The 12,889-nt window shown below is 36.8% G+C and overlaps 1 long non-coding RNA gene across 1 annotated transcript; it reads right to left on the bottom strand.

The window, feature by feature from the left end:
• Positions 1-613: 613 nt before the first annotated feature.
• Positions 614-5,389, bottom strand: LOC121399295. The gene is made up of 3 exons (XR_005964886.1): positions 5,286-5,389; positions 4,364-4,510; positions 614-852 (listed from the first exon to the last, which is right to left on the bottom strand). It is a non-coding gene; the product is annotated as an uncharacterized LOC121399295 (long non-coding RNA).
• Positions 5,390-12,889: the final 7,500 nt, after the last annotated feature.

The raw sequence follows: 12,889 nt of genomic DNA, 5'->3' as shown, positions 1-12,889 counted from the left end.
CATTAAATTTTCACTAGAAATTTAAAAAATTAAAAAATTAGAGACATTTACTTAGAATGTCTAAGTACCCAAATGCCCATAGAATTTGGAGTGTGAAAATAATTTATTAGCCTTGGCACTGCCCTTCTCAAGGCACAAAACTAGATTTACATCCTTATATGTTTGTTTCAGCTAACAATTAGTTACCCCTGCTTGTTTTCTTTTGCCTGTCTATGCCTATCTGCAGTCATTGAATAGAACACATTTCAAGATTTGAACTGCCTGAGCAAAACCAAAATATTAATAGATACATCCTCCTAGTGATGAGCAAAGTTTTCCACCAGGTATGAGTTTGGGAACAAATTCATCATTTTGTCATGAGCAAATTGTTTTGCAAAACTGCAGCAAAAATTTACTGCAAAAAGAAAAATTTCCAGAGACAAAATTGTCCCACAAGAAACTTTTGTGTATTGACTTTTGACATTTTATGCATTTAACATTTAACATTTAAAATTGACTTTTATGCATTTAAACAAAAAAGTCACTGAGAAAAAAAAAAGACAAAAAAATGATTTTTTACCAGTGAATTTTTCAGTAGTTTCATGAATTTTTTAATGAACTGAAACAGGATAGATTAGCTCATAACTATTCTTCAAAAATACACATATACACATTGTTATATTAACAGAATATTACATACATTGATTAAGTTTTCCATAGTTAATATTTTGTAATATATATATTATATATTGTGTGGGACCGAAACGTTAGACGAATAATCCTTCTCTTCTTTAATACTTTTTGTCTGTTGTATAAATCCTGTGAGTGCCATCACTTCATACTGTACATTACCAGCACTCTCATTCACAATGCCTGGGTGCAAAAAAATAAAATAAATGTAGCATAGAAGGAAGGTTCACACTCATCAGGGATGTTCCAGATAGGAACTGAAACGTTGGATTCTAATAAACCTGCTCTTTCTTTCTTCATCTTTGAACTTTGTTTAAAATCCTTGGAGTGCTGCTGTTTTTGCCTATATATCCTCATTTTGGTTCAAGCAGGTTTTGTTTCTGGCTCATGGCGTGCACTCCATTTGTAATATATATATATATTTGAACAGTGTTCCATACAGCATGAGCTAAGCACAGTAAAAATGATTAAATTGCCATTATATTTGGTCACAATTAAGTGTTTTTCCCCAGAATTCAAGCAAGTGAACTATTGAAATCTCAATTAGTATTAAAGAGACTATATATCCCTTTATTAAAGAGCAGTTCAAGTCTGCGCCAGACATACTTTTTGCCTATTGTTGTAATCAGCAAAGTGTGTTTGTTGTTTCTTAAACTAAACTGAAGCTACTTCTTGTTTGGTATTTGTGCAGTAGATAAGTAGATTAGGGTATACAGCCATCTCCATCCCTTGTTGTAATTGTTTTGTTAGCAGGAGTCCTTTATGCTGGGGGATTATTCGTGCAATGTGTTCTTCTTCATAACTGGTAAATCCTAAGTAAATGTCACATAAGGTGATATCTTTTATATTGCAGTCAAAACATTAATGGAGATATGATAAGGAGATTATTTCCATCACAAAGTTCTTTAAATTGTGAATTAAATATTCTAACATAGCATATTCTGCTCAGAGAGGTTAAACTATTTTAATTCTATCAGGTAAAAATATCTTTTGTACATAAGCAGCGCTTTTATCAATATAATTTGAATAACTTATTTCGAAACATTGTTTTAACATCATTTTCTTCAAATTACAGTATATACAGTACAATAGGCATGGCTGTGTGAGTTATACACTGCTGATATTCCGTCCCTTCCCCCCTAATTTCTCACAAAAATATAAATATGTTGGATATTCTTCTCAATTATCTATAAATTATAGAAGATTAAAATCTAAGGAATCTATCTTGATGTTGGAGGTGCATATATTGTCCTGCTATGAGAAAAGGTTGATTTATGTCTAAAAATACAGAATATAAAGATTTAAAATGATCAAGCGTTATGTGTTAACAGTAATCTGCTGATTTGAGCAATTTATGGGAAGTTACAGAGATAAAACTTAACCTTTATACTTTAAATTTATATAACAGCAAAAAAAAAAAAAAAAAAAAAAAGATGCACTCCTACTGTATGGCCAACAATATGCCAGAACCCATTAAATCTATTCTTCTTGTCACTGATCTGTCCACAGTGATGATCAAGCAATATTCATCATCAACAGGATTTTTGATCAGTTTTGAACGTAGCTGCTAGAGAGATCACTTCACCCACAACCCACTATTGATAAAACCCTTGAAAGTAAAATTGTAGGCTTTTTTGAAAAGATCCAAGATAATACAAAAAGTAAGGGAGACATTGCTTACAAGGATCCCACTTATATTTATTCCCACTTATATTAATTTACACTCACAAATAGAATCCAAAATCCACCCCACGTTTCTTAACCTTTGTCCAAAGAAAGGTATCAGTAAAAATAATAAGTCAATAATATTTTGAACTTTGACCTCAGTGAGCTGTGATACATTGCTTTGAAAGATTCATTTATTATCTGTAAATTTGACAATGATCTATACATAATGTAATATGAGTGCTCCATAGATTCCGTATTAACACTAACAATCAACATCACAGGTGCAAGCAGAGCTTTATTGTGGTTCAATCTCCCAGTGAATTCTAAAATCTGAATCAGCACGTGAACCCCAAAATTAGAGATACCCAAACCCAATACTCTTCTCAAACCTTCTGGGGGGAGTAAATAAGATTTCACTTTTTCATTAGTGTTTGAGAGGTATCAAAATTGAGATCTGAGTTACAGCAATGAGGCCCTTAATAACATAGCACATTTTTTAACCAGCATAATTATACCTACAGTATGATAACTACACATGTGTACTATCCAAAAATGCAGGATGAGCTTAGGAACAACTGCACCTATCTTACTGAGGTCATCAACAACGTGTGAAACCAAGCCCATGCATCCTATTATATAAACAAGTTATAGTTTTTAAACTGACCTTCTCTGAGCCATCTCAATGGGAGCATGTTTAGTCATGTTGGGACAAAATCCCAAAAGCTGCTCATCACAAACTATCTTTCCAATGTGGAACGGCAGTAAAAGCCTGACTAGTAACAGATGAAGGAGCCATGGGAACAGAATACCCACAATCCACAGGGGGACTTGCCCACTTCCTAGTCATTATTGAAGGATTCTTTTTGGCTCTCTTTAATGTTTATGCGCTGTAAGCTCAGTATTGAGTGTAGTCAATGCTCTTTAAGCTATTGGGAAAACCTACAATGCAGCATAAACTAAATACATTAGTAAACTACTAGAGGATGGAAGAAAAATGATTCTCTTTGAGTGCAGCAGTACCACAACCTCAATTAGTAACCTGCAACATTTTGCTCATGCTAATTCCATTCCAAGTTCAAAACTTCAAGCTTGCACATCCCAAACAATATAACCATATGATCCTCCTAAAGAAAGAAGGACTGCCTGCTTCTAACCTGTGCATCTAGTTCTTATTCCTATAAAAAAAAATAGTCCAGGGTATATGTATTTGAAAGAATTGAAAAAAGAAAACAATTTTACTTGAAAAAAAATCCCAAATCAGTAAAAACAGAAACAATTGGTAAAAAGTCCCCACCTGTCCAAGTCTTGCTGAGTCTTCATGACTCAGTGTGCCATAATGTTTCACTGTTCTCTTGTGGCACAAACAATGCACCCTGTAAAGGAAAGAATTAAAGAACACAGTAGCACAATGTAGGGAATCAGAGAATCCTTCCCCTGTTCTGCATGTGACACCATCAAGGCTGGTTACAGGCAGGGGAGTAACACGATTGGCTGAGAGCCTCAGAGGACATTTAGAAAAAGAGTAGGACCCAGGAAGAGCCTGGGTTTGAAGCCAAATTCATGGGGTGAGCTGACAGAGGTTATAAAGGAGCCCTTGCTGCGGCATGCAGCCAGAATCAGTGTGGAGCTTGGCCAGGAGGACAGGTCTGGAGCACCAGAAATATAGGCAGTAGAGAGGGTGAAAGCACTACTTAGTAAGATTGACCAGGAAGAGTTTGGAGAGGGCTGTGAGGTGCTCTGCTTGGCATCAGTATTAAGCTCCAGCCATAAAGAGTGTGAGTACTGTTTCTGCTCTTTTATGTATTGATATTTTGCCACTGTGTGAGTCCTCTTTGTGAAGACTGGTGTTTATCATCAGCCAACTATATGGGAGCAACTGCCTTGTCCAAAGAAATGGTACATTGGTGTAGGTAGAGCTACCTGGGGTATATTAAGATCTCTGTAAGGCGCCTCAGCTTGCAGTCGCCTCCCCCTCAGCCTATTTAAGTTGTGCACAGGTGCAATAACAATGCGCAGTTAGACTTACCCTAACCTGGAAGTACGTTCAGCGTCTCTCTGCTCCAGATCTTCGTGTCAAGATTTCAGCATTTTCTTGCAGCTCCTGGTGCTGGTTTCCCTTCAGTGCTTCCCAGCTTGGAATCAGCTTCCTGAGTCTGTCCAAGCACGTTCCTGCCTACAGTGAATTTCCACTCAGTCAAGCTCCGTTACTAGGAAGTTCCATAGCAACAGCTTCCAATTACAGCTACCAGCTCTTCAAGCCACAGCAACAGCTCCAGACAACAACCAGTCCTTCAAGCCACAGCAACAGCTTCCAGCCATAGCAACCAGCTCTTCAGTCATAGCATTAGCTTCCAGTCACAGCAACCACCTTTCCAGCCACAGCAACAGCTTCCTGCCACAACGGTTCTACATTCTTTCTTCTACCAATGAGTGAGTGATTTAGTATTACCTAATCTTGTACAATCATTGCCGGGACTAAATATTGCTCCAAAGAATTATTCAACAGCCTTGATTAACTTGTTTAAGACTTGCTGCCAATTATAGGTATTATTTCTCACCAAAGACTGTACTGTAACCTAGCTTGCCTATATGGCGTGGCTCATTATGCTAAGACTGTGCTATTAACCCTTGCCTCTCTACCTGCTTGGCTCATTAACCTGAGACTGTGCTATTAACCCTTGCCTCTCTACCTGCTTGGCTCATTACGTGAAGACTGTGCTGTTAATCCATACCTCTCTACCTGCCTGACTTATTATGCTAAGACTGCTTATTTATCCTTGCTTCTCATTTGCCTGATCCAACTGAGGAAACACAGCCTTGTTTGCATATATTTCTTGTTGCCTGTTTAAATATTTGCTAAATATTCAAGGAAGAATGGGTACAGACTGTTGCTCCCTAATTCTGGAAGTTAATGCTCATTTATGCTACCATGTTCCAGTATTACTTACCTTGAGGAATTGATCCTTTCCTGCTCAGCTGTACAGTTCACACCATTCCTTTCCTAAGAAGGATTCATCCGATGCCGGATTCGTCCCTCTGAGTTCTTGTAAAAAGAAATTATCATTAAAGACTATTTACTCTTGAAGAACTTTATCCCAATACAGCTATACTTTCCTGGAAGTTCCTGTTAATTTCTAGAATTTATGTGGGATAGCCTTCCTGGGAAAAGTGTGTACTTTTCTTCTGCTGCACAATACAGGATTCACTTCATAAAACTGCATTAAATTCCTTACAAGCTCTTGGGGAAGGTACACATTGCTAAGGACTGAACTGTTCAATTGCAATTGTCCACCCAGAGTGGAGTGTGGGACTGTGTCCTATGAAAGACTATGCCAGGAGTTGGGAAAAACAACATGGGTTTTAGATTGCTACTGCATTTTGCCTTTCTTCAATTTATATAAAGTTATAGAAAGTTTATCTTTGTTTGCTGCAACTTGTATGTATTACCACATAAAGGATATTATTGTTGGGAGATTATGGATTAAAAGATTGAATGGTCTAGAACCCCTGGGTTAAATGACAGTTAAAGTGTGTCATGTTCTCATAAAATGGTATTGATAGAGATTACAATTGAAACAGTGCGTTACACTATGCTAAAGCAACTAAGTAGTAAGTTTAAAATGGACATACTGTATATGGACTTACCTTGGAACATTGTGGTGGATAATTGGACATATTCTTTAGGTTCAGATGAAAAAATCCCCCCTCCTAGCAATGACCTGTTTTAACTCAAATAATGATGGAAATATATGATCAAATGATGAGGCAATAAATATATCAACATACAAATTGTTGACATACTGTACCTAAAAAGGGTGTGACCTTAAACATGATTTATAGCACAGTTTACTTTGCTGAAAAAACAGAGATCACCTATAGTCATCATTCCTACCTGGAAAACTAAGGATATTATTGAAGTGAACCAAACACCTAGCAGTATGCTCAAATAGATGAGCGGTAAGGCAGCTGCATAGTAAACAGTGGGTTTCTGGTTCAAATCCAGGCAGGATGTTACATGTGCATACTACTACACAGGTTTACAGAGGACCCACAGGACCTATTTGAATAGTGATTAATAGTTGAGCTATTCAAACAAGCTGTGTACATTTGCAGGAACCCCAATAGGCATTTTCTTCAATTTAACGTAGAGAAAGCTTCAAATCAGGTTTAAACTATAAGAATGGTTGCTTTGGACAATTTTTTTTTCTTTTTGCTTAAAAACTTATTGCCACCTTTTATGTTTACCTTTTATGTTTACATTAAAGAATTAATAGGTTTTTAACCTATTTCCTTTCTGCTTTGTGGTAAGGATTCTTGATAAAAAGAAAAGCCAGTATCACACTGTAGAAAGTAAAGTGTATTTTATCTAAAAGACTTATGACCAGTTTTCTTTTCTGTGGTGCTTTTCATAAAAAGTGACAACAAACTTTTAATAGTGTCTCAGTTTCCTTTTCCAAAAAAAAAAAAGTGTTGTGCTGCTATAGGGCCTTACAATCCATTGGAGATTCACTTTGCTGAAGGGCACTAAAAGCAAGGTTTAGTAAATACAGGGAAACCATTTACAGTAATTGGGAAAAGCAGATAACTATTTCCAGAGTACTAAGAAAATATATTGACATTACACTCAGTCAGAAATGCCTGGGGAGCCATACTAATCGCACAGCAGCAAATTTAAACACAAGCAAACAATAAACATGTAAAAAAAAAAAATCCCTAGAAAAGAGGATTTACGGAAATGAACCAATAAATGTAAATTTTCAAGTAGATATTATGTAGAATGGCATCCTGGTTGTTGCTATTTTAATGTGTTTATTTCTCATTAAAATAAGTGCTAAGTCACTGAAAGAAAAAAAATAAACCTTTGGGCAATGAGTAATAGTAATACACAAAACTTTTTTAACAGTATCTTGGCAGCTTATACAGAGGGCTAGGTTTTATCAAGGTTCTGAGTGTGTTTACAGTAAAACAAAATTTACAATATGTCCTGGAATTCACAAAATTCCAGGACATATTAATTATTAATTAATAATAAAAATAATAATTATTAATATCCCAAGAACTCTATTTTGTTTTATTTATATACAGTTGAATTTGCTCTTTGAATTTGTATTTCAGTTTTTTAAGTGTTATTTTATCTATAAAAGCAATTTAGAGAAAAATAAAATGTCACCGTACCTGGTTTATTTATGTAACCTAAAATGATTTGCATTTTAACACAGGTGAACACTTTGCTTTTCACAATTCTCTCTGAGCACTCATAATGCAAGCACAGGGTGGCAGAAATTACTGTGAAAAAAAACTATTATATGACCCAAACAATAATGAAAATCAAGTACAATATTACTAAACTTAAACTTAAAAATACAAAGCTACAAAACAAGCAAACCATGGTATTTTGATAGCGGGCTGATCCTCCCTGGGGACTGTGTCCTTCTATTTGCCCGGAGGTCATTTATAACATTAATGATGCCTCCCTATGTTGTGCAGTCAGAATATGATTTTATATTAAGTTATACCATTCTGACAATCCTTGACAACATATGTATTTATATAAAAAAACATGAAGTATACTGTATATGTAGATGAAGTAATTGTTGAGAAATTCAAACTGATGTTATTTAGAGCAATGATATATTTTAAAAACTGTTCTGTTGGATCTCTTTACAAAGATTGATGAGTTGAGCTGCCAGAAAAGAAAAATGTTGTGCAAACAACTATCCTGATGTTGTAATGTTGTAATGATGTATATTGAATTAAACAGGCAATTTGTAGGCTATTAGTAAATAGCAAAAATATTTATGTGCTCCCATCTCTGATAATATTTTCAGCCTCCTAGATATTGAATGGTACAGTATATTGAGGTTTATTACAATGACCCTTGACCAATTGGCTTATTTTAATAATAGCAAACCCTACCTTTTAATTTCAGTCTGATATACTTTTATTTCATATCACAGTAATTCACAATTCCTATTTTTTAAATGATATTGCCTTCTGTAAAAATAAAAATACAAAAAATAAAATTTGAACAGAAGAATGAGTGGTCTGAATCTGGAAGACAATGATAGAATGAAAAGATGCAATCTGTAATAAAAAACACTCACCCTGGTGGTCCAGTGGTTCAGCGGGGACGCCTGCCGCACCATCGGCACGGACGCCCACCACGCCGCTCCTCTTCAGCAGCCATCTTGATTTCTCAGCGCGCGACCGCGTCTCGTTGTTTATATTGACGCAGACGTGCTGGCGTAATGACTTAGGTGCGAAATGTTGTGAAAATGGAACACTATAAAAGACCCATTTGGGCTTTCAGACCTTGCCCGGTATAGGTTTATCCTGGTGGTGTTACGCTTTTAGCTATTTGATTCTGATCTGATCTGAATCCTGTTTTGACTCCTGCCTGGCTTTTGACAATTCTACCTTCTGTATCCTGACCCTTGCCTGATTACCGACTACCTCTTCATCCTAATCCTTCTGATTGACTTCCTGGTTTGACCCTTGCCTGCCTGACTTCGTTTGTACTCTGCCTGCCCCGACCCAGCCTGATCTGACTATGATTCTGTCTCAACGCCTTGTACCACAACCTTCTGCCCAAAGACTTTGCTTGATAGTTGTGCCCCTCTGCTTGTCTAGAACCCCTCGCCTTGCACCTCTCGTTTTAAGACCTGGCGTCATCTGAGTAGCTGATGGCTCCTCCCGAGGCCAAAGGCGGCTGCTACAGGCAGAAGCACGAGCCGAGACCAGGGTGCTTGGCAACGGTTCTAGATTTAGGGTGCCAACTGTTACACAATCATTTTATTAAGTGAAGGATACATCCCTTGACCTCTGTTGAGTTATTATAAGCAAAAGTTATGGATAGGGTGTCTGCTAATACTTGATTATGAAGTTACACTAGGTAAAGAAGATTGTCCATTGAGTTGGTCTGGGATTTTAAGTTTAAGATTTTTGTGATCTGTGAAGAAGGTAATTGGTAAATGACACAACTCCCCTAGAGATGAATTAATGTCCAATAAATGTATTTTGCCAATATCATAGTTTTGCTCAGATGTGAGAATTTATTCCACAAGTAAGCTCAAAGGTTTAGTTTTCTATCATATTCTTGTCTGAGGCTGAGAATAGCACCTGCAAAAAAATACCATGGATTTTTAGGGAAATAGGGTACTAAGTTACCAGGTGTCTTGGAATAGGGGGCTGAAGGGGTGGTCTCTTTCAGGGATGCACATGCCTCCAAGGCTTGAGGGGGGCCATGAACTAGGATTGCCTCCCTTGCAAATCATTATAAGATAGGTGAAACGTGCAAAGAAACCTGCCTTGTGAACTATAATATTTGTGGCTTTAACACAGGGTGGGAGTGGCATAAATTATAAAACTGAAGTCTGAAATTATGTAACCTTGGAAAATAACCCACAAAACTTCAAACATGCATTTCTTCAACTTTACATACAGAGAGTTTTTTAGAAAGGAAAAAGGCAATTCTATAATAAGTCAAATTAACTGGACATGCTGTATGTTTGGTGATGGTCCACTAGTCATCTGACTGGCTTTCTCAGTTCAGAATTGAGATTTCTGAATATCAAAATCTAGTTGGATGACTTACGGAACCTCTTCAAGAGAAAAAAAAATACTGTACAGCAAGTCAAGTTGATTTGACTTACTACTGTAAATATACCATGACCTGGAGAACATTCACAGACAGGAAAAAGACTATTAAGATATCTTGCTTAGACTAAGATGTCATCTAGGTAGACGAGTACAAAATGGCCCAACAAGTCTCTGAATATAGTAACACATTTCTGGAGGATAGCTGAGGCATTTAAGAGCCAAAATGCTACCATCAGGTGTTTATAATGCCCATCCTGTGGTAAACAAAAAAAAGTGCTTGACTTTATTGGATGAGTCCCCAAAATCTCATCTAGGTACTGCTATTTCCATGAATTAGTAAGTAGTTAGGAAAGTGATAACCCAACACAATGTCTGCAATGTGTTTTCTTCCAATATGCACATGTTCTTTAGAATGAGTAGAAAGGGATGAAAAATAGGTTTTGAAATAATGGGGCTAATACAGGTTAACACCTACTATGTTCTATCTAAGTGTAATTTTACAGAGATGAGTGTCAAGTTTAATTCTGAGAGCAATCAGGTTCTTCAATCAATTGATCAGGGAAGCCTCCTCCTTTAAAAAAAAAAAAGAAAAATCCTCTGACTGACCGATGCCTATTTGAGTTTGTCTGGGGGAGGGACAGAGGGGTGCTGCTGACTTGTGTCTTTAGAAATAATTTCCCATACCACATGGTATGATATGGAAACTCTCAAAAATCACCCTTTGATCATGGAGTCATCCCAATATCTAGCAGCGCTACAACAAGAGTCATTACAACCCAATACTGCACCTCCCAGAAGTCACCAAACTAACAGATTATTGACTTCTTATCTAAACTAATCATTATAGGATCTACCCCCCCCCATGCTATTCGCCATAACTGAGCTGACTGTTTAAATTGTGATTGTTATGTTTACATTTATTGCCATAATCACTATACTATCTGCTTCATGGAATTCTGTAACAGTATGTCTTGTGATTTTGCTTTATCACTTCGAATAAAAACAAGTTATAAAAAAAATAATAATAATTTCCAACCTGGTGACTTCAGTGATGTCATCACGAGTTTTTGGGATGAAAATCTTCTGAAATTTCAGATGGGAAAGCTTAAGAACTGCGTGTCAAGCATAGTTAGGGTGTAGTGTGACTGAGCTTTACCTGGGATGGTTGTTTGTGCTGGTCAGGGCCAAGAGACAAAGCAGCTGTTAATCCTTCACCTGCTTGTCTGGTATGTGAGGATTGTTTAATACTTACATTACATCAGAACTCATCCTGGATAGGTGGTTTCGGAATGAGTTATTGGCACAAAACATAAATAACATTGTCAATGGTAGTATCATTAAACTGTTCAGGTAGGTGTTAGCTGAAACTTAAAAAAAAAGCTGTGATGCAATCGTTATGGTACCTTGGTGACTAGATTATACTTTCAGACCTCTGTGAGTTTCAGCTAACACCTATCTGAATAGTTCAATGGAACCATTTTGATTGGATATTGGGTAATTTGGACCCTAGCAACCAAATTATGGATACTGCAAACTGTGCAGTTCAAAGAAAATAATTTTTCGGAAAAAAGTCACTCCTTTAGGTTTACTCTCTCCTGCCGATCTTCCCACAGTCTCTCAGCTGTTTCCAAAGTATCCAAAAAATTATATGTAGATCAGCGCCTATGGAAATGGAGAAAGCAGAAACCCAAAATAGTTTAGATATTACGAAAGCACCCGGTGTTGATGTGAGAATTTATTCCACAAGTAAGCTCAAAGGTTTAGTTTTCTATCATATTCTTGTCTGAGGCTGAGAATAGCACCTGCAAAAAAATACCATGGATTTTTAGGGAAATAGGGTACTAAGTTACCAGGTGTCTTGGAATAGGGGGCTGAAGGGGTGGTCTCTTTCAGGGATGCACATGCCTCCAAGGCTTGAGGGGGGCCATGAACTAGGATTGCCTCCCTTGCAAATCATTATAAGATAGGTGAAACGTGCAAAGAAACCTGCCTTGTGAACTATAATATTTGTGGCTTTAACACAGGGTGGGAGTGGCATAAATTATAAAACTGAAGTCTGAAATTATGTAACCTTGGAAAATAACCCACAAAACTTCAAACATGCATTTCTTCAACTTTACATACAGAGAGTTTTTTAGAAAGGAAAAAGGCAATTCTATAATAAGTCAAATTAACTGGACATGCTGTATGTTTGGTGATGGTCCACTAGTCATCTGACTGGCTTTCTCAGTTCAGAATTGAGATTTCTGAATATCAAAATCTAGTTGGATGACTTACGGAACCTCTTCAAGAGAAAAAAAAATACTGTACAGCAAGTCAAGTTGATTTGACTTACTACTGTAAATATACCATGACCTGGAGAACATTCACAGACAGGAAAAAGACTATTAAGATATCTTGCTTAGACTAAGATGTCATCTAGGTAGACGAGTACAAAATGGCCCAACAAGTCTCTGAATATAGTAACACATTTCTGGAGGATAGCTGAGGCATTTAAGAGCCAAAATGCTACCATCAGGTGTTTATAATGCCCATCCTGTGGTAAACAAAAAAAAGTGCTTGACTTTATTGGATGAGTCCCCAAAATCTCATCTAGGTACTGCTATTTCCATGAATTAGTAAGTAGTTAGGAAAGTGATAACCCAACACAATGTCTGCAATGTGTTTTCTTCCAATATGCACATGTTCTTTAGAATGAGTAGAAAGGGATGAAAAATAGGTTTTGAAATAATGGGGCTAATACAGGTTAACACCTACTATGTTCTATCTAAGTGTAATTTTACAGAGATGAGTGTCAAGTTTAATTCTGAGAGCAATCAGGTTCTTCAATCAATTGATCAGGGAAGCCTCCTCCTTTAAAAAAAAAAAAGAAAAATCCTCTGACTGACCGATGCCTATTTGAGTTTGTCTGGGGGAGGGACAGAGGGGTGCTGCTGACTTGTGTCTTTAGAAA

The sequence above is a fragment of the Xenopus laevis genome, chromosome 1S (assembly GCF_017654675.1).
Source record: "Xenopus laevis strain J_2021 chromosome 1S, Xenopus_laevis_v10.1, whole genome shotgun sequence".
Taxonomy (NCBI): domain Eukaryota; kingdom Metazoa; phylum Chordata; class Amphibia; order Anura; family Pipidae; genus Xenopus; species Xenopus laevis.
Note: the sequence above shows the minus strand (reverse complement) of the source record. Positions and strands in the feature narration are given on the sequence as shown.